Source organism: Macrobrachium nipponense, chromosome 27 (genome assembly GCF_015104395.2).
Source record: "Macrobrachium nipponense isolate FS-2020 chromosome 27, ASM1510439v2, whole genome shotgun sequence".
Lineage (NCBI taxonomy): Eukaryota > Metazoa > Arthropoda > Malacostraca > Decapoda > Palaemonidae > Macrobrachium > Macrobrachium nipponense.
The window spans coordinates 19271069-19298568 of record NC_087216.1 but is presented as its reverse complement, the minus strand read 5'-3'; the positions used below and the strand labels follow the sequence as shown (position 1 = coordinate 19298568).

Below are 27500 nucleotides of genomic sequence, written 5' to 3'. Positions count from 1 at the left end.
TAGGTGATGACGTCATCCGTTTAACTGCTTGACGTCAGGTTTCATCGAATAATATATTTCTCTCTCCATTCCTCCCTTTTTCTTGCTTCATTCATAGTTGTTATGTATAATGGTGGTATGTATGTGAGAGTAACAAAAAAGCATATATAAACACACACACAACATTATCCATCATATCCCAAACCAAACCTGAACTAATAAGATCGATATTATATATTATATATAAATATAAATTTATATAAATGTGTATAGATATAATATATTATATATATTATATAGAATATATATATATATAATATATTATCATATATTATTATTATATATAATATATACCCACAAATATAAATAATACCATACAATAGACAGTACATTACATAGTATTCTTGATTTACTGAAACCAAAATATAATAGATTCGATTTGGACTTTGAAATGTTATTATTATATCAGTCGATATCTTAAATATATCCAGTTCCAAGATACTGCTTCTATAATTTCTTTTGGTTTCTAAAGCATGTGGAATTACTGAGAGACGAGAGAGAGGAGAGAGAGAAGATGAGAAGAGAGCGAAGGAAGAGAGGAAGAGAGAGAGGGAAGAGGAGAGAGAGAGAGGAGAGTCGTTTAAAAGGATTATATCTTTTAAAAACCTTATATCAACAGGTTTTCAATTTTTCCACATTCAGAATCTTTAGCAATGACGAAGAGAAGAGAGAGAGAGGAGAGAGAGACAAGAGAGAGGAGAAGAGGTCAACATGAGACGAGAGAGAGAGAGAGAGGCGGGCACCAGTGTCAGGCTGAGCTCTCAGTTTCATTACTCTTAATATATTATATCACGTTATTTCTTTTCGGACCCTGCCATTTTCTCTTTACGTTTCATACCCTTTATCGCAATCCCCCTAACCCTCTCATTCGCTCTCTTTTTTTTTCTTTTATTCACTTTGTTCTTTTTTTCGTTTAAAATGATTAATTGTGGAGATTGTAACGTAGGTCTCCTCTCTCGCTATCCATCACCTCCATTTGGGCACAACCATCTGTATTGTGCTTAAAGCAGATAGGTCACGGGGCGTGTCCACTCTAGGGGTGAAAAGGGGGAAGGGGTGAAATGCTCTGTGGGATGAAATGCTCTGTGGGATGAAATGATGTGGGGTGAAAATGCTGTGTGGGGTGAAAATGATGAGGGCAGTGAAGATGGTGACGGGTGCAGTGGTATGGGGTGAAGATGGTGAAGGGTGCAACGGTGTCGGGTGAAGATGGTGACAGGTGAAAATGGTGTGGGGGTGAAGATTGTGTGGTTGAAATGATGAGGGGCGAAACTGGTGAGGGGTGCAATGGTGTGAGGTGAAGATGGCGAGGAGTGCAATTGCTGAGGGGTGGAAATGACGTGGGGTGCAGATTTGTGATGGGTGGAAAAAGCCAGTGAGGCTGAAATGCTTAAGAAGGAAAAAATCTAGAGGGACGTTGAAACAGGGGTGGGGTGAAATGACACGTTATTCCACCAATTGGTGTTCTTTATTCTTTATTTAGGATTTCCCCGCAACCAAATAAAATTAACAACGAGCGAAACATTGATTACTTCATGTCAAGGTCAATGGTAACCCTGAGAATGTAAAGATTGTAATGGTTCTTACGGGTAGCACACCAAAAAAAAAAGTATACAAAATTAATATAATAATATATATACATAGAGATATATATATATATATATATATTAGATATATAGATATAATATATTATAATGATATATATAAGGATATAATATATATATATCATAATGATATATATAATATTATACAAATAATTATTAATAATATATATATTATATATATTCATTAAATTGTATGTATATACACACAAAGAAATTGTACAATTTAATCTATAATCCAAGAGACATAAAACAAACATAAACAGGTAAATGCGCATCGTTGTACTTGTGGAAAAAAAATGAATTTTACCTGATAAAGCTAATTTTAACCATCTTTTACCATTTCTCTTAATAAACTTGCGAGCGAAACGCAAAGAAAAAGTCTTGGTAATTACTTTATACCAATTTGGTCGAACTATTAAGCTGCGCTATCCTTCAAGATATAGAATTCGTTAAAAAAAAATCATACCTGCTAAAGGGTACATAAAATTATACATACTTACAAACGTATAACGTATAAATTACAGTTACTCACAGATCCATAATATTATGAAGTACCTGCATATCCCATAAACTTTATCTACTTGCATATCCATAAACTCAAAATTCTACCCGATTACAAATGGATCCTTAATAATGTGAATTTGATCAACTTCAGCTGGGATGTTAAGACTTGTCAAGGCTGTTGTTTTATTCAAGTCAAACTAAAAATTAAGGAATATAATTCATTCTTGCACACGTTCCCCATACAATAGATCGCTACTCTTCAAGGAAATATGGAATGTCTCTGTCTTTTGAAAAGTGCCTTTACAAGATTCGTAGAACACCCACGAATTCGAAAGTAGTTTTAATTCACCGTGGATATATAAATCTGACTTGGTGGGATGTGAGGGTAGTTTGAAATCACTCTGAATTATTATGTAATATATTTGAGAATCTGAGGTCAGTGTTAGTTCACGTTATGGTTAGCAAGTGTATTAATTTATCTCTATCCTCTCTCTCTCCTCTATCTCCTCTCTCTCTTCTTTATATAGTATAATATATATGAACATACATAGATATTATATATATATATTAGAGAAGACACCTATCACCACAAATATATATACACAAGCGCTATAGACTCTAACATAAAGTAGATAATGTGCAATTCATTATATAATTAGATAATAGAGAAGATTAGATTGATATAGATAATATATTATATTATATACACACACCCCTTACATATATATATATAGAGATATATATATTATATATAATATATACCAGTATATATATAATCACATATATACATATATACAGATATATATAATATATATATATTTAAGATATACTATATTATTATATATATATTATAATACAATTACACCACACACACCCACCACATATATTTTTTTTTTTTTATATATATATATATATAGATATATATATATATTATTAATAGATAGATCTATATATATATATATAAAAATATATGTACACGAAGAGAAGGATGCTTTCAATTCACACAATATTCACAGATATAATAACGCATAAAATTCTTTGGCCCCACTTTTATATGTCAGCATATTACACTCGCTCCTCATTGCAATGAACTCTTACGTTCGCTTTACGACCGGAGCGACGCCAGCTGAATCGTACAATAAAACATTTTACGTACGTTGCACGTGAAAACGAACTTCGACCCAAATTGAGGTACATCTATTATAACCTCGTTTTTTACTAAAGGGAGTGGCCCTAAATAAATAGCAATAAGAGGTCGCTGACACATTCACATCCTTGCTGAATTTAGGAGACACGCCTATCCTTTGCAGAAAAGCTCACCAAGAGCTCGCCGACACTCTTACACACTTTAGCCTCAGGCATAAAATAACGAAATGAACCGAGCAGGGAAAAATAGCCGTCATTAACAAAAACAGAAGGAAACTGGTGGGGAAAAAATTAAAATAACAAAAGTACTTTCATAACCAAGGACGGGGATTTTTTTCTGAGTGCTGAACACGAAATGTCCAACAATGTATGATTTTACTTAGGGTGGGGCCCGTCGCTAAAGGATGGACCGAAAGAGGTAAACCAGGTGATTGGGAGGGAGAGGTAAACCAACCGATAAAGAGGAAGAGTTAAACCAGGTGATTGGGAGAAAGAGGTAAATCAACCGATAGAGAGGAAGAGGTAAACCAGGTGATAGAGAGGAAGAGGTAAACCTGGTAGTTGGCTAGAGAGGAGGAGGAAGTAAACCGGAGAATAAACCAAGTGATGATGATGAGAAAGAAGGAAACCAAGCAGTGTGGAGGATTAGGTAAACCGGCAAACCAAGTTGGAGAGAAAGACGTAAACCAAATGATGCAGAGGAAGAGATAAGCCGAGTGACGGAGAGAGGTAAACCAGGATGTGGAGAGTAAGCGATAAACCATGAGATGGAATGGAAATGGTAAACCAGGAAGTGAAATGAAAAGGATAAACCAGGAGATAAAAAGAAGAGTAAACCAGGAAGTGAGAGAAAAAGGATAAACCAGGTTGTGAAAAGAAAACTAAACCAGGGGATAAAAAGAAAAGAGTAAACCAGGATGTGAACAGAAAAGGATGAACCAAGTGGTTTCAAGGTAAACCGTGTGAGTGGTGGAGACGAGAAATTAAACCAGCCATCGCAGATGATGAATGTAAAAGCACAAAATAAAATAGAAATCAAATCCTAAAACAGTAAAAACGAGGAGAGAGAGAGAGAGAGAGAGAGAGAGAGAGAGAGAGAGAGTCAATGGATTCGATCTCCACCTGAAGTTTTCTAATTGGGCCCATCAGAAATATTGCCAATGCTCCGCTTAACAATATGAGGAACGAAATGATGGGGGAAGATGATGAGGAAAGATGATGGGAAAGATGATGATGATAATAAAAAAAAGGGGGGGTTGATAGGAAGATAGGAAGATAGTGCGAAGACAGGGAAGATGGAAGATTTCACTCTGGAAAAAAAAAAGTATAGACGACATGCAAAAGAAACTGCCCAAAAGGAATGATTTAAACAGAGAGAGAGGAGAGAGAGAGAGAGAGAGAGAGAGAGAGAGAGAGAGAGAGTGTCTGCGAGGGTGCGAAGTTCGCCAGAATGACGTTTAAAGCTGATCCCTCAGAAAGCCCAGTCCAGGTACCCTAATGTTGGTGAAGGTCGTAAAATGAATTGTGTCACTGTTGTTCTCTTTGATTCTCCTTCCTTCCTTACTTCCTTCCTTCCAACTTTCCTCTCTCTCTCTCTCTCTCTCTCTCTCTCTTCCTTCCTTCCTTCCATGCTTCCTTTCGTACTTCCTTTGCCTCATGTCTCTCCGTTCCTCACCACCAGGTTTTTTTTTTCCTTACAACCTCCTCAACAACCTCGTTTTTTTTTTTTTAAACTTCTCTCTCTTCTTCCTCCCCCTCCTGCTCCTCATCCTCCACCTCCTCCTCCAACGTATCTGATTCCTTCGAGGCCCACGGCACCAAACCAAATGCAGAAGGAGGAAAAGTGAATAGAAAAAAAAAAATTAGGGGTTTTTGCCGAATGCCGTACTCGCAAACACACACATATTCGTCGTGCGAAGCAAAGTTAGAAATCAGAGGGAGGAGGAGGAGGAGGAGGAGGAAGAGAATACAGGGAGGGCGGAAGAATAGGAACAGAAGGGTGGGATACAAGGGAGAGAGAAAGGTAGGGGGGAAGGTTGGGGAGGGGGTTAGAAGGAAGGCACACACTACGGTGCGAGGCAGGGGTGGCGTTAAAGCTGCCAGGTTCAGACGCAGTTGTCGTCACCTCCCATACACTGCCCCCCCCCACCCCACCCGGGTTTCAGCTGCTTGCATTGCCCTCTGGTCTGAATTGCGTATTCGCATTACTACCAATAACAACGAGAAGAATAAGAAGGTAGAAGGAGAGGGAAGAGGTAGAGAAAGAAGGAAATAGATACAACATCCCTCTCTTAGAGTGTCAGTGCCAATCCCACATCCAGTATCGAACACTGAACATTTAGCAACAAAAAAGAAAAAAAAGCGGGGGAGAGGGGGAAGGGCACGAATAAGTTTAGTCCGGCGAACTCTGCATTCCAAGTGATGCACCCCTGTTCCCACCAACTAATGGATTCCAAGAGATCACTTCTCTGGAATATTCAAATGCGACGGAGGAACAAATAAGTGACAATCTTTCGTCTGACTGATCATCAACTACTTTTATTTTCCCCTCACAAGTCAAGCAAACATATTTCTCTAAAAAAAAAAAAGGCCAAGTCATTTAATAGATAGACGTAAGCCGCCAGAGAGCAACAAATAAAACCCGAAAAAAAACATTCGCAATTCTAAAAATAGTAGCCCCGTGGCTCCATGCTAAAAATAGCACTATGCGCAATGCTAAAAATAGCATCTTGCGCAATAACACGAGCGGGGGCGGGACGAGAATGTCCCTTTAATTTCTTATTACAATGACTTGCTCCGTTATCTCCTGAATAAAATATTCGTGCGTAATTCGCTCGGTGAACTTGCTCACCACCTAGTGCACTGCGGTCATATGTTTGACAACTCTATATTTGTCACGGTTGGAATGGAACTTAGGAAGGGACAAAGCGATGACGAAATCATTTTGTAAATGACGTAAGATAGGTACTTGGAACCTTATAAGTTTCTGGTAGGAAAAACATAGCACAATAATAATAATAATAATAAATTGAAGATTAAAAGTAGCTCATTGTCCTTAACAAATTCACCTTTCTTAAGAACTTTTTAGATAGCTATGTACAACAACAACAACAATAATAGTAATGATAATAATAATACAAATTCACTATATATATAACTTTTTTGAGAGAAATTTACAACTAACGATAATAATTAATAGTAATAACGATAGGGTTTATCATAAGGAGTATTTAAAAATATTTGTGTGTTATATATATATATATATATATATATATATATATATATATATATATATATATAATATATATGTGTGTGTGTGTGTGTGTGTGTGTGTGTGTGTGTGTGCAGTGCGTGTGTGTACATATATACAGTTTACTATATATTTACTATTACATCAATTTGGATTACACCTTTTTAGTGAGTTATGTGAGTATGAAATTTTTATCAGTAATAATAATAAGTACCCTTTCCTAATAACATCTACCAACTTTTCCATACCGTTTTCAAAACCAAGCGGCATTTGAAAAATACAAACGTACAAGTCACAGGATCTATTGTTAATGCATTTGAAAATTATGCCACGAGTAACAAAATTCAATAAAATTTTAAAAAGCGCAAGAAAATTGGTAAGGCAATAATAATACCTAATTAGTATTCTTGAACTGAAGCAGATTCTACTTCACAGTTCTGCCCCTATTCTTAGCCCCTTATTCTTAGCAACCTCTTGGAATGGCAGTACGAAATCCCTCCTTTGTAAAGACGTCTTAGTGCTCGAGAAAATGTGACATGTCACAGACTGACTGGTTGGAGAGAAATGGCGTCTCATCTCACAAAGTCACTGATCAGTGATAAAAACATGCTCTTCGCATTTGTCTTCAGTGGTTCAGACAAATGCCGCTGTAGAAACACATAATGTATATTTACATAAACCTTTGTGTTTCTACATGGGAGTTAGAGATTTAACCTTTGTGATCTAATTGTGGTTTTACATGATTTTTTATTTCTTTATTGTTAACTAAATAGCTAAAGTCATTGCCGGTTTGGAAAAGAACATTAATAACGGTCACATGCAAACAAAGTTTACATTATTCAGTCGCTTAAAGAGGAGTTTACTGTAACAAATCATTACAGTACGATATAAAATACAAAAAAATAAAGAAATAAAAATGTATGACTAAAATATACATTATATATAATAACAAGTGGGTATTTTCGTCTTGAAAACGCTCCATTTATCTCTCTCTCTCTCTCCTCTCTCTCTCTCTCTCTCTCTCTCTCTCTCTCTCTCCACGATGAAAACTGACGCAGATCATTACCTAGAAATTACCTTAATTGTTTTTTTAAACTTTGTTGTTTTGGATGTTCCAGCTAATACAGCTCTCTCTCTCTCTCTCTCTCTCTCTCTCTCTCTCTCTCTCTCTCTCTCTCTCTCCTGAAGTCCAAATTTATGCAGTGTTTTTGAGAGCACGTCTGTCTGTCTGTCTGTCTCAAGTACTAATTTATGCAGTCATTGGAGTGTGTGCGTGTGTGTGTATGAGAGAGAGAGATGAGAGAGAGAGAGAGAGAGAGAGAGAGAGAGAGAGAGATTATCTCCTCGAGGCCGTGCCGTTTTAATCATGACACGAAGGCTTTTTGACGAAGACCCCCCCCCCCCCTCAACCCCCCCCCATCCCCCCCCGCCCAAAGAGCTGCGACCAATAACAGTCACTTAAAAACCAGGTACTTTATCCGCAGCTTTTGGTCAACAGAGGCTCGATTTTTTTTTTTTTTTTTTTTTTTTTTCTTTTTTTTTTTTTCCCCATGAGTCGGAATTATATCACTTCCTCCTTTCTCTTGGATCGAATCTGGAGAGAGAGAGAGAGAGAGAGAGAGAGAGAGAGAGAGAGAGAGAGAGAGAGAGAAAATAAAGCAAACCAATAAGAAGCCAAGGACGAAGGATGACGTCATGGTGATCAGGTAAAGGGAAGTATTGATTGGTTCTTCACCTGTTGAGAGTACCATCCAATGGCTGGAAATTCTCTCTCTCTCTCTCTCTCTCTCTCTCTCTCTCTCTCTCTCTCTCTCTCTCTCATACTTACACACATACACGCAAAAGCACACAAGAATGTCCATTGTTTTTTGCTTCAAATATGGACCTGATCTTTAAGTAATACGAGCCTGTAATAATAATAATAATAATAATAATAATAATAATAATAATAATAATAATAAATAATAACTTTCCATTAAATCTCGTTTCAAAAGTCATCATCTTGAAGAAAAGTAGTGAGCGGTTATGATACCCGAAGACTAAAAGGATACACTCACACAAATGGCGATGGGCATTGACTGACAGGGAGCACTAATGAATAAAAAAAAATAAAATAAAAAATGCGGAAAAAGGTGGATATAAAAAAAAAATCTACAGTACATGCATCCATGGGCGAGAAGTGCCTTATTTGGTTGTTTGCCCTGTTCCACAGGGGCGCTCTCTCTCTCTCTCTCTGGCGGGGGCCTCGACAGAGAGAGAGAGAGAGAGAGAGAGAGAGAGAGAGAGAGTTGTGGCGGGGGGGGGGGGGGGGGTGGGGGGGGGGGGGGGGGGGGTTAGTGCAGAATAGATACATAAGGTTCGAGGGGAACTGAAGTATCCCAATTTAATTTGCATTGTCAGAAAATATGAAATAGATGGGAGGGGGACGAAAGTCAAATTAAATTTGGTCGTCGGGAATATATCCGGTAGAAAATGTGGTTGGAGCGGGGGAGGGGGAGGGGAGGAGAGGAGGAGGGAGGAGGGAGGGGGGGGAGAGAGAGAGAGAGAATCGCCGATCACTTCGAATTAAGCAGCGGTTTAGGATATGCCATCAATGCATATCTAAGTAGCGAAGTCGTTGAGGGGGATAGAGAATCAGGAGGAGGAGGAGGGGGAGGAGAAGAGGGGAGGGGGTGCTGGAGGAGTAGGAGGAGTGTGTGAAGACCAGATAACAGCGAGGTGACAGGCGGGAAAATTTGCAAGAAATCTCGTGTGTGTAGAGACAATACTCAAGAAATGACCGCACACGCCCAATATTCTGTTAAGTTTGCCTTTATTTCTCCCTCCTCCCCCCCCTCTCTCTCCCCCCTCTTCAGGACAATCGCCAAATCAAATTTTGCTAAATAGCCGTCATGCCTACTAGCGACTTTCAAAGCTCGACGAGAGAGAGAGAGAGAGAGAGAGAGAGAGAGAGAGAGAGAGAGAGAGAGAGAGAGAGAGAGCATCGAGGCATGTTTCTAATAACATGACGGAAATATATCATGCATTACCTAATCGTTTTTTTTATTACACTAATGTCTATAATGTAAATTACTTTGCACGTGGAAAAGATAAAATTACCATTTATCGAAATAAATTTTTTTTATACATGATAGATAATTAAAAAAGACAAATTTCCATTATGACAGATAAAGTATGTTATGCCTTTTATTTACTTAATTTATTCATCTATTTACTTTGGTTCTTTAAAACATATAAACCGTACCTGCATCCACTTACACTTCAATAACCATTTTCTCGTGCATTGCTCTTCTTCTTGAGTCTTTTTCAACAGACAATTAAGTATTCAAACACTTTAATTCTCTCTCTCTACTTTTCAATCACCCAATAAATGTGAGGACGTAGAATACAATCCGGCAACTGGCATATCTGCAATGATTAAGGCTTTGGCAATATCATTTTGAAAAATGAGATCCCCAGCCGGCAATTCTTATAAATAATATCAAGAAACTGTCTATATGACCTGAGGATCAATCAATTAATGTCTTCAAGTTTTCTTGAATGTAGCAATCTAATTTAAAACCCTTTTCTTTTAACATTTAAAAATATATCTCATTTTATCTTCAAATATGGCACCATAATTCATATATAAAATGCTTTACGGAGATGATATGGATTATTACACTCTCCGTGTGTGTGTGTGTGTGTGTGTGTGTGTTACAGAGAGAGAGAGAGAGAGAGAGAGAGAGACAGAGAAGAGAGAGAGAGAGAGAGAGAGAGAGAGATGCACAAGACTCCTAACGAGCCTTTGTCAGGAGGTGAACTACACAACTTAATCTAATTTAGGAGGTAATATGATCAGGTGATGACTGCCCGTCAGGTTACTGGGATGAGAGAGAGAGAGAGAGAGAGAGAGAGAGAGAGAGAGAGAGAGAGAGAGAGGCGTTCATGAGGAAAGAAAATTAACAGTTAAACATCATGGAAGATTAGCGAATAGTTCAGTGAAGTATTGAAGAAATTATCAATTATGGAGAGAGAGAGAGAGAGAGAGAGAGAGAGAGAGAGAGAGAGAGAGAGAGAGAGAGAGAGAGTACTTACATATCCCAAAAGAATACAATGAGCAATCAAAAAGGGAAATATATATATATATATATATATATATATATATATATATATATATATATATATATATATATTATTTATATATATCGAGCTACAATGTCCTTTAATATCTAATTCGCTCTACCTCGGAATTAATATATTTTCATATATGCTTAACCGAAGGCGGGAATTTTTCTCGATAATAGACTTGCCTGGACCGGGGAGCGAACCCACGGAGCCTTTCAAATCCAGGAACAGTCAGTGAAGCTTTTTACCTACTACACGTTCCTGGATTGAAAGCTCGTGGGTTCGAGCCCCGGGTCCAGGCAAGTCTATTATCGAGAAAAAATTCCCCTTCGGTTAAGCATATATGAAAATATATTAATTCCGAGGTAGAGCGAATTAGATATTAAAGGACATTGTAGCTCGATATATGTATATGAATCACGGAAATGTGATATAACATATATATATATATATATATATATATATATCATATATATATATATATATATACATATATATATATATATATATATATATATATATATATATATATATATATATATATATATAGAGAGAGAGAGAGAGCTAGAGAGAGACGACGAGAGAGAGAGAGAGAGAGAGAGAGAACAACCATACCTCAAAAGAAAATGAACTGAATAAAATTAAGATGACTTTCAAGACTACCAAAATTGCCTAAAAAAAAAATCCGCATCAATAAACCGAAACAGAAAAAGACTGAACCCAACCCCACCTCTCTCTCTCTCTCTCTCTCTCTCTCTCTCTCTCTCTCTCTCTGCACGCCATCCCTTTCCGTTCGTCTCCCAAATCCCCCCTTTCACATAAAACTTGGAAAACAGAGTAGAGAGAGAGAGCACCGGCCCGCTATGCTTACGGGCCTAAGCGCTGATGAGAGCGGATAGGCCAAATGGCCGGTTAATAGAGGGATTTGTTTGTGCGGTGCATATTCGCGCTCTCCAAAGCCTCAAAAGCTGGGCTTGAAGGGCGCAGGCGCGCACAGAGAGAGAGAGAGAGAGAGAGAGAGATTCTGTGTGTGGTTTTTTTTTTAGGTATATATTGGAAATACAGAATGCAGATGATGAGATTATTCTTATGTTACTATTTTCACTGAGAAATTTGTGTGTATGTTTGTGTGTCTGCGTTTTAGGTATATACTGGAAATACACAATTCAGGTGTTGTGATCATAAAATGCATTAATTCTTCTTTTCATTTTTTGCCTTTATTTTCTTGTTTCATATTCTACTTTTTTTTTTTTTTGCAAGGTATTACACTTTTTTTAAAATATTTTTTTCTCGTAATTTTTCTTTCTTGCCATACATTACTTTTTAAAATAACTTTTCGTGTTACCTTTCATCCTTATTACTCGCTAAATTTATCTTTTTTTTTATTCTGCATTTTCTGATATCTCCTCTTGTTTTTCTTTATTCCCCTATTCTTCCATCCGCGGCCGCACGCGTATGTGTGCGTGTGTGCGTGTTTGCTTGCAATAATAGAAATACAGGAGCAAGTGACCCAACACCAATTGGATTGCTTATGTATTGAAGATTATGCGTGACCTCGATTAAAAATAATAGCAAGCAACTTCGATAACCTAATGTATTAATTTTTCTTATAATGTCCTATTTTCCTCCATCATCCTCAATATTTCTATTGTAAATATATCGCTTGATATTCTTACAGTTCCTTTTCCTATATATTCATCAGATATTTGTATATTTTTCTAATGCAGCCAATTCACGCAAATTTCTTCCACACTATTCTATTAAATATCTTCATCCCACACTCTTTTCCAGATTAATACTCCGCTATACATGTTCCGTATAATATTTCTGTGCTCAATTTAATATATATTCTTGATTGAATTTTCAGACCAGGTATCTTTTTTTTTTTTTTTGCGCGTTCTCATTTGTTACAAAAGAGTGAAATAAATCTAGAGATATTCGATGACGTAAAAAAAAGGCCGGCTTCAATCAAAATACTAATGAAATGTGAAGTGTCATGGAGTTTTTAACTGACTCATACTTAATATATCATGGCTGTAATAATATTCCGTGGGTACATGCTTTGTTAAAGTATGTGCTTTTTAGATTTCTATCACAAAATCAATATTAATTTTAAAAATCCAAATTAATAATAATAATAATAATAATAATAATAATAATAATAATAATAATAATAATATTACATAACGTTCAGCCAACCTACACACCGAATGTCTATGGCTAACAAATGAACCTACATACCAATCATTTAAATGAAGTTAAATCTGTTTAACTTCATTTAGTATCTTCGCCAATATGAAAAAAAGGTAATTTAAGTACCGCTATAAACTGCTTCGTGCATATCACCGATAACGAAACCACCCAAAATGGAAAAAAAAGAAAGGAAAAAATATAAATTGTAAACTGGTTAGTTTCGTACAAGTCCATGACTCGTCCGTCTCGAGAAAATATAGAAGAGTCAGGTTAGCCAAATGAATGAACGAATACACACACACACACACACACACAGACACACACACGTAAGCAGTACCAAGTAACGACGACTTCATCGTGTGCTACATGGGGAGGATACCGACGTAAGTAAGTAGGAGTTCCGTTTGAAGACAGGAACAAAAGGAAAGAATAAAAAAAAAAAAAAGCAACGCCTTGCGCAGACGAGTGATCTCGATGATTAGGCATCTAATTAAGCATCCGACAACACCTCACACCTGGTCATATGTCGAAGGGTGTTCCTCGTGAGGAGAGTAGATTCATTTGTCTGATGAACGTACGATGCGAGAGAGCAGTGTGCGGGCACGCAGGCACGCACGTAGAGAGACAAGCAGGCACACACTTTTCACACATCTAGAGAAGGAGGGAGATTACGTCTGTCGAATGGTTAGTTGCCCCCTGGAGATAATGGTTACTTCTTCCAGACCTTTCACATTTTTTTTAAATTTTGATTTGATGGCTATTCACCTTGAGAACTCACTCTCTCTCTCACTCTCTCTCTCTCTCTCTCTCTCTCTCTCTCTCTACACACACACCACACACACACACACACACACACACATATATATATATATATATATCCACTATGAGATGTAACCAAGGATCACTAGACAATATAATACCCAACTTAAATCTACAGCGGAAAGAGAGAAAGAGAGAGAGAGAGAGTCTCTCCCAGGAGTCGTACAAAGAACAAACTTCGTCTCCATCGCCCCATCTCCACTAATTCCCCCTAACCACCCCTGAGAACAGATGCCCAGCTACCCTCGAATTTCCATTCCTCAATCCCCATCCCCACCCCTCCCTCCCATCCCACAACACACTCTCCAGAATCCTAATGGCCCTACTCACCCCACCCGCCACAACCTCACGCATCTTTACACCCTCTAAAACCCCATAGGAGGGGGTTGGCTGGTTGGAGAGAGAGAGAGAGAGAGAGAGAGAGAGAGAGAGAGAGAGAGAGGTGTCTTGTCTTTAACGCCACACTCAAACACGCGTCCGCCCTCGCCGCTAACTTACGAGGAAAAACAACTAAAACATTCTCTCTCTCTTAAGCCACCGCCCATCAGGTTTTATAAGTAACACACAGACCGTCTCATGAGCGTTGCATGCACGATATGGTTCCAGCGACTATGTTGGCAATAAACATTCCCCGCGCTTGCATGCACAAATGTAATGCAAAGAATGCTTGTGCCTACTGGTCTACACTGTCTAGCTACACACACACACACACGAATTTTGTAAAAACCAGGACCATCTAAAATCAATAAAAAATCGAATAATTCCAAAAAGAAAACAAATCTACTTTGGGGTAAATGTTGAAAGTTTCTGCAGCGAAAATAAACATACAAATAAATAAATAAAATAAATAAATAAATAAATAAATAAACGCTGTAACTACTGACGGCTAAGACTAAATAATTATTCGGGCCAGAGCGATGATTGATAACTCCCGCGTCATTTAAGTACCAGCGATTCATCGCCGCGCAGTAATCAATGAACGCAAAAGTTTACTATTAAAAACATTAAATTCTAACCACTGTTTTCACAACGAGAACGACTAGAACGACTAGTAAATACGTCATACAAATATAACACAGCTTAAACTAAAATTAATTAACTCATCACCAAAAGCAAATTGAAGAAAAAAAATTACATAAAAACGCATAAATTATAACAGCTTTTAACATGAGAACGATTAAATATAACAAATCTTAAAAGTTATTTTGCATTTTGCCTAACTTACAAACATTAAGTTCTTAGACAGGATTTTGCTTCCGTTCGCAAGGCAAAATCTTGCGTAAAGAACTTTTGTGTTGTATTTGTTTAGAGGAAAAACTAAGTCATATAACTAACACATTAAGGAAGGAAAGGAATGTCAAATTTATGCCAAGGGCTGGGACCTATGAGATCGTTCAGCACTGAAAGGGAAATGGACGGTAAAAAGGTTTGAAAGGTGTAACTCGCAGTTGCACCGTTAAAAAAGTGTTAGGAGAGGGTTGAAGAAACTAAGATGGAAGAAAGAGAATATGAGCGGAGGTACAGCAAAAGGCATGAAAGGGGTTGCGGCAAGGTGCCGAAGAGACGCTGCGAAAGAAACTTAGTAATGCCTACAGTGTACCGCATGACGTGCTATGATGGCGCTACAACCCTACGGGGGATAAAATATTAATCAACACAATTTTCATAATAACGTACTTTTTTTTTTCCTGAAATCAAAACTGTACATACTTCGTCTGTTTACAGGTACTGGTATTTATCCCGCCGCCCCCCCAAAAAAAAGAAACACAGAAGACAGAAAAAGATCCAAGAATACAAAACTGTTTAACGCGTTGCCCACAGCCAGTCAGCCAGTATAGGCCGCAGGGAAAATTGAATTTAGTACAAATGGGAGAGAAGACTCCGTCGGAAATATCTTCCCCCAGGGCGGTGGAGGGGCAGGGGGGGGGGGGTTGTCTGCTGCGAGAATTTGGGAGGTTCATTTTCATTTTGGTGGGATACACAGCTGCTGGGATTCATAAAAAATGATTATTACCGAACAGAGATAAGATCTTAAGTTCATGGGTAAAAGTATTACTTTCAGTTCACATAAATTTTATAATTAAAAGTCTTACACTTAGTTCACGTAAATTTTATAAGTAGAAGTATTACTTTATTCACACAAATTTTACATTTTATGTGTAAAGGTATTACATTCAGTTCACATATTCTACGGGTAAAGGTATTACTTTTAGTTCAAATAAATTTTATATTTTATGGGTCAAAATATTATATTCAGTTCACATACATTTTATATTTCATAGATAAAAGGTATTACATCCAGTTCACATAAATTCGATATTTTAGAAGTAAAAAAAAGTATTACTTTCATTTCACACACCTCCGATGAAATAAAAGTATTACTTATAGTTAACATAAATTCTAAAGGCAAACTTAAGACTTAATTTCCGACAGAAAATACCCGTAGACTTTTCTTTCCCCGTCATCGAATTCAATCTATCGCAGGTTAAAAAAAAAATAAAAGTCCTGATCAAAACAAAACTCAAATCACCTTAGACGATCACGAATTCACCATAATATGAATATAACGTTCAGTAATTTATTACACCTTCAGTAACACATGGGTTCAATATTTCAAGCATACATATCAGTGGGATAGTATAAATTACGACTCATATTTCACATAACCCACGAGCGTATTTAAGACTCGTCAAGATAAGTAACCCTAGTTTCTGTCCAATCGCCTCGCAATTGAAAATTATGAAAATATAAAAATAACGTTTACCCGAAATCATTAAGAGCCACATCTGGGTGGCGAACCGATCGCCTAGCCCTTCCGGCTCACCTCCAAACTAAAAAGACGAATAGTCGCAGTAACAGATATCAATCCGTTATCTCCTTATAAGATCTGTTTGTTTTTTGTCTATAGCATGGGCACCTACGCTACATCATACCTTTCCTTGTAATCTGAGTTATACCCTTTATATTGAGATCGTGGAAGCAAGTATTGATTAGTATTTTATTTATATAAGACACATCTCGGTCCAATTCCCAATATAAATGAGGGTATAGTTTAGAATATGAAGGAGGAATTGGAATTTGATTCCGCATGAGAGGCTAGTTTCAGGGGTGTCCGATAAACTAACCCTCACAAGGCACAATTACAATTCCAATACCTGCTTTCTACACGAGACCCTCATTTACATTTGGAAGTATGAGACCGACATGGGTGTTATAGATAATAAGAACAAGGCGTGATCCGACCTCCAGCTTATTCGGGACGCGTGCAAGATTCCCCCTCATCCCCCCTCACACACACACGCGTATTAGTTTTAAGCATTACATTCCTAACTCTTAACGTAAATTGAAACGCACTCAAATCTACAGTCAAATAGAGCCTTGTTTCACCAACGAAAATTAGAATAAATACGCTATATTTTCGAAATAATTTTTCTGTCCAGTTTAACATGCACATTATTTTCGACATTTTCATTCTAATAAATAAATCATAAATATCTTACCCTAAAATTCCTGTATCTTTAACTCAAAGCGAAACCCCCTTCTCAGACCTTTTTAGGCTGTTCCATAGACCTTTCCAACCGGGCCCTGCCCCAAAAAAAAGACAAGAACAACAACAACAACAAATAAGTTTGTAGGCTTACTCCCCGAGTAAGCGTTAAATTTTCTATATCGATAGATATTTGCTTCCACGATCTCAAGCAAGCATTCAAATGGCGCCCGACATTTGAAAGTTCTAAATTCTCGAGATTATATGTTCTTTTTTTATTTAGAGCTGTTAATCGGTATAATTTCGGACTGAATATACGAAAAATAACCGCCCCCCCAAAAAAAAAAAAAAAAAAAAAAACAAAAAAAAAAAAAAAAAAAAAATCCAAACGGTGGTTAGTTTAGCAAAACGTGAATACTGTCTGTATTCATCTTCTGAATATTCATTACCTGTGAGATTGCTCCAAATGCTTAGCGCTCTAGCGACATCGCGAGATCACCACGATACTTCAGTGATATGATTTAAATATGCGGTAAAAGAAGTCCCCAAAAAATTATACAGATAGATAGAAAGATAGATAGATAGATAAATAGACAGATTGACATCAAATTATCAATTACTGTCCCCAGGGGATACTTCAGAGGGAACATTTCAATATGCAATGAAAAAAATCATGCCCAAATATAATACAGATTCAAAGATAGATAGGTAGATAGACAGACAGATAGGTAGGTCGATAGACTGATAGATAGATAGATAGATAGATAGATAGATAGATAGAAACAGAACAGATAGATAGATAGATAGATAGATAGATAGATAGATAGATAGATAGATAGATAGGCAGATAGATAGACAGACAGACAGACAGGTAGATGTGACATCCAGTTTGCTTTATTGTCTTTAAATTCTGAGGATCCTTCAGAGATACCATTTCAATATGCAATGAAAGAAAATCAAGCCCGAGAATGACACAGATTATATAGATAGATGAGATAGATAGATAGATAGATAGATAGATAGATAGACAGATAGATAGATAGTGGGTACTCTTGACATGTCCGCAAAACCTGAAAACATTATTTCCAAACGAGCCGATTCAGACTGAATGGACCCCACTCCACCCACCCCTTGTGTTATTTCCAACTCTGAAAAACAACGGACAAAACACACAACTATATATGGCATCTTTTGATGTCTAGCTGTTCCCGTAGGCACCCGGTCTGTTCCTGCCTGGCAACGCTATATAGACCCTGCGTTGTCAGGATAGCGTGATTCTCATCCCCCCCCCCCCCCCGTTTTTTTTCCCCGCAGGAAAGTAGATCATGAAATAATTTTGGTTATGTGCTTTCGAGAAAGTGAGCAGTCTGGAATTCGTCTGAAGGGAGAAATTGCTCCGTTACGTGAGCGTGCGTTCGTTAGTACACACATACTTACACATACACACACACACACACACACACACACACACATATATATATATATATATATTATATATTATATTATATATATATATATATATATATATATACACACACACACGCTATACCTGCTTCAGAATTTTTTTAATTAAACAATTATATTATATAATATTATAACATATATAGATAACTATATATATATATAATATATATATATATACACACACACAACACAAAACACATACACACAAGCTGAGTTGGTGGTTACAGGGTTGGTCAGTCAATCTCTTAAGTTTCCACAGAGTATTTTTAGGAAGAAGTTCACAGACCCAAGAAAATGCCATTCTGCAGACTGGGTACGTCCCAGCATAGATGACAACTTTCAGGTGCATAATTTATTCCATGTGAGAGAGAGAGAGAGAGAGAGAGAGAGAGAGAGAGAGAGAGTGAGTTGAGCTCAACCAGTGCAAAAATAAAAAAATAAAAAATTTGTTATTTAAGTAAGATAGGTGACCCAGAAGTTAGGTTGTCAAAATTCTGGACACCAATTCAGGCAGGAGTACGCATCCTACAAAATATATAGTAAGCTAAACTAAAATTTAAAAAAAAAAATTAAAAGCTACTCAGGCAGTTAAAAGCGAAGCGTTCATATTTCTTTTTGTTTTTCTTTATATAGCAGTCTTCCAAAATTTTTAAATACGTAAATGTATATAATCTAAACCTTCAATTTCCTAACGAATGCACAAACTCAAAGATTCAAATGGTGAAAACGAGTCTTGTAAATATACAAAAACAAAATAATTTAATGGCATATAAAAAAAATAATAAAGCGGAATAAGTAATTATCTTGTGTTGCCCTGTCATAATAGAAATGAAAACAAGGACTTCTGCTCTTCTTCTTGAAAAGAGAAAAGAGGTTCTGCTCCTCTTCTTCATTTTGCGAAAATAAAATGAAAAATGAAACGCGATGGGCAACAAAACCCAACCTTACGGAACGCCAACTGAGACACCCAAAGAAATAAAATGCAGTTTCTCTCCAAAGACTGAGCGGAGACGCTCTGAGAGACTCGGGTTCCGCCTTGCTATCTATCAGGTGCGGTCTTCAAACGACAATTATCAAACAATGAAACCCAGCAAGATGATTGATCGATCGGAACATCCAACTGGCGTCACTGGATCAAAGGATAACGATGGCCCTCGCCGGGAAGATGTACCGACAGCCTTCACCAGCTGACAAGACTAGGGGGACTTAGAATTGCTGTTTCAAAAATAGTCTGCCCGTTCCAAATAATAAACTCGGAAGCTACGGTATTTGCTAAGCGTAGATTCAAATCAATGTCTACAAATACTAATTACTTTTTTAAATATATTGTATCAGTATCGGTAAAAGATATCTTGTAACCGTAGACCATACTTAACGTCCCAACGGCCGGTACCTTCCGCACCCAATCGTCAGCCATATAACGAGAGACAGTCAGACAAACAAACAAACAAACAAAAGGGAAATCTTTTGCTTGACAGACCTGACTTCCTCAAGAAGGATCGAGCAGACTGATGTCAAATGAGGTTGCATTTTTTTTCCTAATCACCGCTGCTAATCAAGGTTTTTGCCCTTAATCCTCTTTTATTTTTATTAATCTTTATTTTATCAACGGGACCACACCGGCGATTTTTTTTCTAGTTCAATCATTAAACTAATAACAAAGAAAGATGATTTACAACCACATGCAAGGCTTATCGATTGTAACTTTTCGTACGGAACCCTGTTGCAGAATGATTTTCACAAAGTACGGTTGTAATATTTGCAAGAACCAAGGTTCAAATATATATTATATATATATATATATATATATATAATATATATATATATATATATATAATACGCATTTTTTACCTTTCCTCTAAAAAAAACCACCGATTACAACCAGTTCCCTGGGATAAAGGTTAGTAGCCTCATAGCATTAATCATTTGCCTGCAACCCACGACAATGGAGTAACTACTAGTTGTATTTATATATACACACATATCATATACTTATGTACAATTACCCAAACGGTACGCAGATACATGCTTTCAAAGACGCATATATATATATATATATATATATATTATATAATATATAGTATATATATATATATATATATATATATATATATATATATATAATATATACATACACACACACTATATACATATATATATTATAACACCCATTCAACAAAAAAAATTCATTCCCACACCCCCCTTAGGTACAACCGTACAATTGCATGACAGCTCACACCAAGATCAATTCAATAACTGCAGTAATTATATTTAAAGGGGCTAAGAATTTCCGTCTGTATTGACACTTAAGCAGCAAAATTAGCATACGCACATATATATATATATATATATATATAATATATATATATATATATATATATATATATATATATATATATATATATATATATATATAGTGCACGTTGATTATACAGACAAACCCTTCACGGCTTCAAACCAGAAAAATCGCGTGTAAATAATGATTTTAGTTACTCTGAAAGTAACATAAAGGGTGTAATAAACGTAAATACAAGGACATGACATTTATAGGGCACACATTCGTGACATACGGTAAAGGAACAACTATCCCCGAAGGAGAATCTGACATACAAACAATCATCTCTCAAATATTTCACTAAAATAAAGAAAAATATTAAATGAAAAAAAAAACAGCTTTTTCGTTATCATTTCAGCGCCAGCAAACAATAATGTCGGTTTAAATCAAATCAAACAAACAAATAAATACGTAAATAAATTGAAACATACAGAGAGGTGCCTAATAACGGGGGGCTAAGCATGTAAACACTTGGAAAACAAAAGCAACGCACAGAAAAGTTGAACTGCCAACTACGTAAAGGAAAAATCAAAACTAACCTTTTTAACCGTAGAATCACTTTGCAGAAAGCTGTCTGTCTCTCTCTCGTATATAATACGTATATCGAGTCTGGAGCGAAAGTTCTTAAGTAGTTCTTTAAGTTCTTGTTTTTTATTTTTGTTTCTTTAGAAAAAAAAAAAAAGATCTTTTTCAGTCCACAATTGTCCGGTACCGACCGAGTCTTCGAGAAGGCAACAAACAAACGAAAGGAAAGAGGTTTAACGGAGTGGAGTGATAAAAGAGAGAGGTACACACAAAAGCGAGACTAAGATGATATACATATATATATAACAGGTGAGATCTTGGTAGCGGGGCTGTGGCCGTTTATAATTTTTGCCTGTACGAGGTATTTTTTCGCTAGTTCTTGAGGAAACTCTCTCTCCTTGGTTATCGAGATTACTAGTATTACTATTATTATTAATATTATTATTACTATTAATTATCAAGATGATGATGATGATGATTATTACTACTATTATGTAATATCTTTGGTCTTTGCAGCGGTTCCGATCGAGGACTAACGTGAGATCATCAAGTTTTTCAAAATGCGTTTCGACGAGGCAGGTCTTGGTAGGAGCACAGGTTGTGTTGGCGATGGAGGTGGTGATGGAGCAGTTGTTGGAGGAGGAGGAGGAGGAAGAGATTGATGTCGAGGAGTAAACTCAGCAGCAGCAGCAACAGCAGCAGCGGTAACGGCGAGGGAAGTCTCGATACATAAATATTTCTATTCGGTATTTTTTTTTTTTTTTTTAATTTTTTTGTAACTTAAACAGACCGGCGCAGTGCTCAGACTGGGAGTTGGGTCAGTAGAAATTGACAGAAGAACGGCGAAGAGTACGTATATAAATATAAATATATATATGTATATCTATATGTAACTTTTATATATATTATATTATATATATAAATAAAGCAGTTTGGAATCCAGGCAGATCGCTACGCGAGGAACTTGACGTGCTTATGGGTGAAGAAGAGTGCCGATACCGACTCACTTAATTTAGGGAGAAAACGAACAATTACTTTCGTCTTCTGAGAATCACTGAGTATAACCAGGTGTGTCTGTCCGTCTGTCTCTCTTTCCACTGAAGTCTCTTATATATATTTTTTTTTTCACAGTCTTAAAATGGATCGTCGGGGATAAGAACAACACAAGGGCGTTCTTCCAGTAAGGCGCTATACAGTGTTAACGGGGCCTGGAGTTTCCAGATCTTACGGTGAGGTTCCAGCGCTCACTCGACACCAGAGAGATATCTTATCACCAGCAGAATGCCTGGAAGAGGAGAGGAGCTCTTCTCTGTCTCTCTCTCTCTCTCTCTCTCTCTCTCTCTCTCTCTCAGTGTGTCTGTCTGTGTCTCTCTCTCTCTCCCTCTCTTTCTCTCTCACTCTCTGTTCGCCCGAACACCAGGAGGATGACTTTCTATGACGACTACGTGACGGTCGGCGATGACAATAGTAGTGATGGGTATCTTGATGATGTCGTTGGCGATGCAAAGAGAGAAGATGATGAAGAAGATCGGAGGAGAAGAGGAGAAGGGAACTGGCAGGAGGATTTTGATGAAGATGATGATGACGACGACGACGGCGAAGAGAGAGAGACTGCACACGCACGCACGAACAAACACACACGCACACGTACAGACCCAAAAAAATATAAAAAAAAATGTATTTGTACAGGCTCGCTCAGGCACTACCACTCGCACCAATAATATGCGAAAAAAAGGGGAGAGCGGTGACAACAGAGAGGGAGCAGGAGGAGCAGGAGGAGGAGGAGGAGGTCGAGCTGTTGTTGCCGTTGTTGATTCGGTGCTGACCTCCCGACGTGGCGTGGCACTCTGGCAAACGGGTGGCACTAGATTGGTTGCAACGCGACTGCTCCTGGAGACGCGCGCTCACTGACTGAGGGGAAGAGTCCACACTCGGAGAGAGAGAGAGAGAGAGAGGGAGAGGAGGCCCGTCAGAGAGAGAAAGAAAGAAGGGAGGGAGAGAAAGAGAGAGCCAGCGAGAGCCCCCGGTAGGCACTCTGAGGAAGAGAGGGGGTAGCGGGTGCCACCACTCTACTACCTCCGTTCAGGCACTCATAGTGAGGGGAACAACAGCCAGTGAGGGGTCGGCCGTCTGCCCCCTCTGAGTCACACACATGCTACCTCGACAGACATACAGACAGACATACACACACGCACATACATATGCACGTACAATCGCACAAACCTTCCATTCCTATTCCCATAATTCCATAAGCCTCGTAACTAGAACCAACTAGCTAAAGTTCTCTCTCTCTCTCTCTCTCTCTCTCTCTCTCTCTCTCTCTCTCTCTCTCTCTCTCTCTCAGGACACGACCAGCAAGGTAATTCAAATGAAGTTCACGCTCCGCCACGGAGAAAGGTACAATTAAAAAAAAATGAATAAAATACTGATTGAGCCAAACTAATAGGTGACTGGCGAAGGATACATTAGACGAGGTCCTACGGAGGATCTGCGAAGGAATTCCGACGAGGGACCTTCAGAGGTCAAAATGATAACGATAAAGGGTAGACCCGGAAGATAGGAGGTGTTACGTCATCCTTCCGGAAGGAACACAAAAGAGAAATAAAAAAAAAGAAAAAAGGAGGGGAGAAGTGAGGGAGAGAAGGAGAACGTATGAAGGACGATAAAGGGGGGAGACAGAGAGAAGCGAGAGGATGAGGGATAGATGAAAATAAAAGCTATAACGAAGAAAAGTGGGGAGGTGAAAGGAAAGGAAGGAAACCGACGAGAGAAGGAAGTCAAAGGTAGTTAATTAAAAGGGAAGGAATGGAAAAGAGAATTGATAAATGAGGGAGAGGGAGAAGAGATGCTACAGAAACGAGGATAAAAAAAGAAGAAAGGAATAAGGAGAGAAGAAAGGGGTAAGACAGAAAAGAAGGAACAAAGACAAGAAACATGAAAAAATAAGAAGGGAGAAAGGACGAAGGAAGGAACAGTTACACAATGTAAGAGGGAAGAAAAGGAAGATGAAATAAGGAACATAGAGAATAAAGGAGGTGGGAGGAAAGGGAATACGGGAAGAGAGAGAGAGAGAGAGAGAAGAGAGAGAGAGAGAGAGAGAGAGAGAGATAAGGACGGAACAGGAAGTGATGGTATGTGAAGTAATGAGAGATGAGGATAATAGAGAAAAAAAAAGTGGCCAGGATGCGAGTGGGGGGAGGTGGGGGGGGGGGGGGGGGGGGGGGGGGGGGGGGGGGTGAGGAGGGGAGGGGAGGGAAGGAGGAATTAAGCGGGGGGAAGGGGGAGGGGGTTGTATGTTAACACACACACACACACACACCGTCTAATGATGGAAAAAACCAAATTACCACATTGATAACACCGGGGTAGATGTTATCCATAATGCAGCTTTGTTTTGTTCTACTGCAACATTGCAAACTCTCTCTCTCTCTCTCTCTCTCTCTCTCTCTCTCTCTCTCTCACTCCTCTCTCTCTCTCTGAAAATTTGACTTTTTAAAATGTTTGTCCCTTTCACAAGACAGGAAAAAGTGCTCCAAATTGTAGGACACAAGTTAATGCGAGTGATTCCTCATATTCGGGTTAACAGAGATGGGGCCGGACGGTGGGTAGTTTCTGAGTAGGCTGCAGACGTGCGTATTTATTCTTAATATATATATATATATATATATATATATATTATATTATATATATATATATATATATATATATATATAATTTTATTAATCTCTGACTTTTTAAAACCTGTCTCCATAGCTTGATTACTTTTTTTGTTATAATTTTATTTATTCATTTATTTTCCATGAACTACAGTACATTTACGTATAACATCATTATTTCTTTTGAACAAAACACGAGAAACTCTCTCTGGCTTATAACGTTTACAACTTGAAATTTTTGCAAGAAAATGATTAAATATTAGTTACTATATTAATACCCTCTTCCGGGTATATTTCTGCCCGTGTGTATTAGCTATAACAGCAATAGAGACTTCTAGCAATTTTTTTTTTTCTGTAAAAGAAAACTATTGTACCGCTTTCGTCTGTTCGTCTCCCTCAGATCTTAAAAATGACTGAGGTTAGAGGTCTGCAGATTGTATGTTGATCATCCGCCCCTCCAATCATCAAACACACCAAACTGCAGCCCTCTAGCCTCAGTGATTTTTATTTCATTTAAGGTTAACGTTAGCCATAATGGTGCTTACCGGACAGGCCGAAGAACTTCGAGACATCTTGTCCGTAATTTCTATAAGGAGAAAATTTACTATATTACTTATACAAGAGATGTGTTGGTAGAACTTCAACCCAGAAGAGACTGACTCGATCTACGGACGCTGGATCGTTCTCCGATCAACAATTACCAACAATTTCAGCCGAGCGAAGTTAATTAGAGCCTATCATCCTTACGAGGCTTGCCAGCGGAACTCTCTCCATAAATCATACCTCGAGCTAGAACAAGAATGTAATTATGCAGACGATCAATGATACCAGGTTGTCATTGTCGCTGCAAATTATTTTGACGAGAGCGGTGAGTCACACTTTCCAGAATCTCGGGAGATGTTTTAAGTGGAAAGTGAAATTGACAAATAAACCAACAAACCAGTAAATAAATCAATAAATTAATAACTCGGCACATGTTGTTATAGACTTGAGACAGCTATTCTTACTGTTCTATTTTTGTACTCTTTTGGCATTTAAATAATTTAATTACTATATGAAAAATATTAAGCTTCATTAGAAAATTCGAAAATATGCAATGATTTACTCAAAACAAAAAACAATAAAAATAGTCGAAATGAAGTTAAACATTATATTTACAAAATCGCATAAAAATAAGGAAATGCAGTTATAAATAAGTAAAAATATGAGCATTGAAAACATATATTTCTCTTATATTCTAATTTCATGGCAAGATTTTTGAGATTTTCTTTCCGAGCGCATATTCTATACAAACGCACAACATTTAGGCGCCGGGAACTTAACGAAATATCCCAAATTGAGAGGAGAAGCAACCGGAAATATAGAGGATCTTTGAAGAGGTAATAATTAAATCTGGTTTGCGAAATCCACGGTAACAGTGAACAATGCTTTTGGTTTCTTAACCCACAGACAATTGAGACAAGGATTAGAAATTTAGATACCAAGAACCTCTCCGTCCACCCTCCCCCATACATACACACACACACACACACACACAAAAGAGAGGTCACTTAAAATTTTCATCGCTTACAAGCCGTTTCAAGGGCAACCTTTGATCAAATTTTCATAAGAATTCACTCGTGAACTTTGGAGTAATTTTCTAACAAACTGAACAAAAATAAAGCATAACTTAGTCACAAAAAGTTAATGAAGCAAAGGGCCGAGGGGACACTTCTAGGAGGTGAAAATGGCTTTTGATGAATTCCATGCATGTCGTCGTCAGTTGCGTACATTTGGCAAAAGTACATTAACTGAATATAAAAAAACATGTGATGAGACAGACTATTAATGATGATAAATGTCAAAAGTACAATTTTTTAATGTTCATGATCATGCAATGTTTTCCGCACATAAAAACATACCTTGGGCATCATGATACCCAATGATCAGGAGAATGTAATCCGTAGTGTGTGTGTGTGTGTGTACATATATATATATATATATATATATATATATATATATATATAACACACACACACACACACACACACACACGGGCAGTTCCTCAAAACACTGGAAGCAAATACCACCGAAATTCGTCTCCCAAAGAGGCATCTCTCAACAGACGAAAATCAATCAACCAATCAGAAAATAAATAGCCACTTACAAGCAACTACCCGCCCCCTTTCCCCTCATTCCCAAAATGCAAGAAACATGTCCAGAGGTCAGAGAAAAATGCCAGTCACTTATCAATGATATACTAAGCCCCTGGTACTATATTCAACGGTCGGGCTATATTTGCGCGGGATCTATCGGAACCATTACTAGGTTATATGATGCTAAATAAATTGGAGAGAGAGAGAGAGAGAGAGAGAGAGAGAGAGAGAGAGAG

The 27500-nt window shown here is 37.6% G+C and overlaps 1 protein-coding gene across 16 annotated transcripts in view; it reads right to left on the bottom strand.

Moving 5' to 3' along the window:
- The window catches only part of LOC135200885 (myocyte-specific enhancer factor 2-like), a 696318-nt gene that overhangs the window by 42846 nt on the left and 625972 nt on the right, over positions 1 to 27500 (bottom strand). The window contains exons 1-2 of one of the 16 annotated variants that reach the window (XM_064229619.1): positions 23300 to 23378; positions 21488 to 21611 (exon numbers count right to left, since the gene is read on the bottom strand). The exons of 14 other annotated variants lie outside the window; for them this stretch is intronic. The gene's annotated coding sequence lies outside the window, so the exon portion shown is untranslated. Of the gene's footprint in view, positions 1 to 21487; positions 22243 to 23299; positions 23379 to 27500 lie in introns of those variants that run through there. One more of the 16 variants, XM_064229618.1, reaches the window with a different exon arrangement.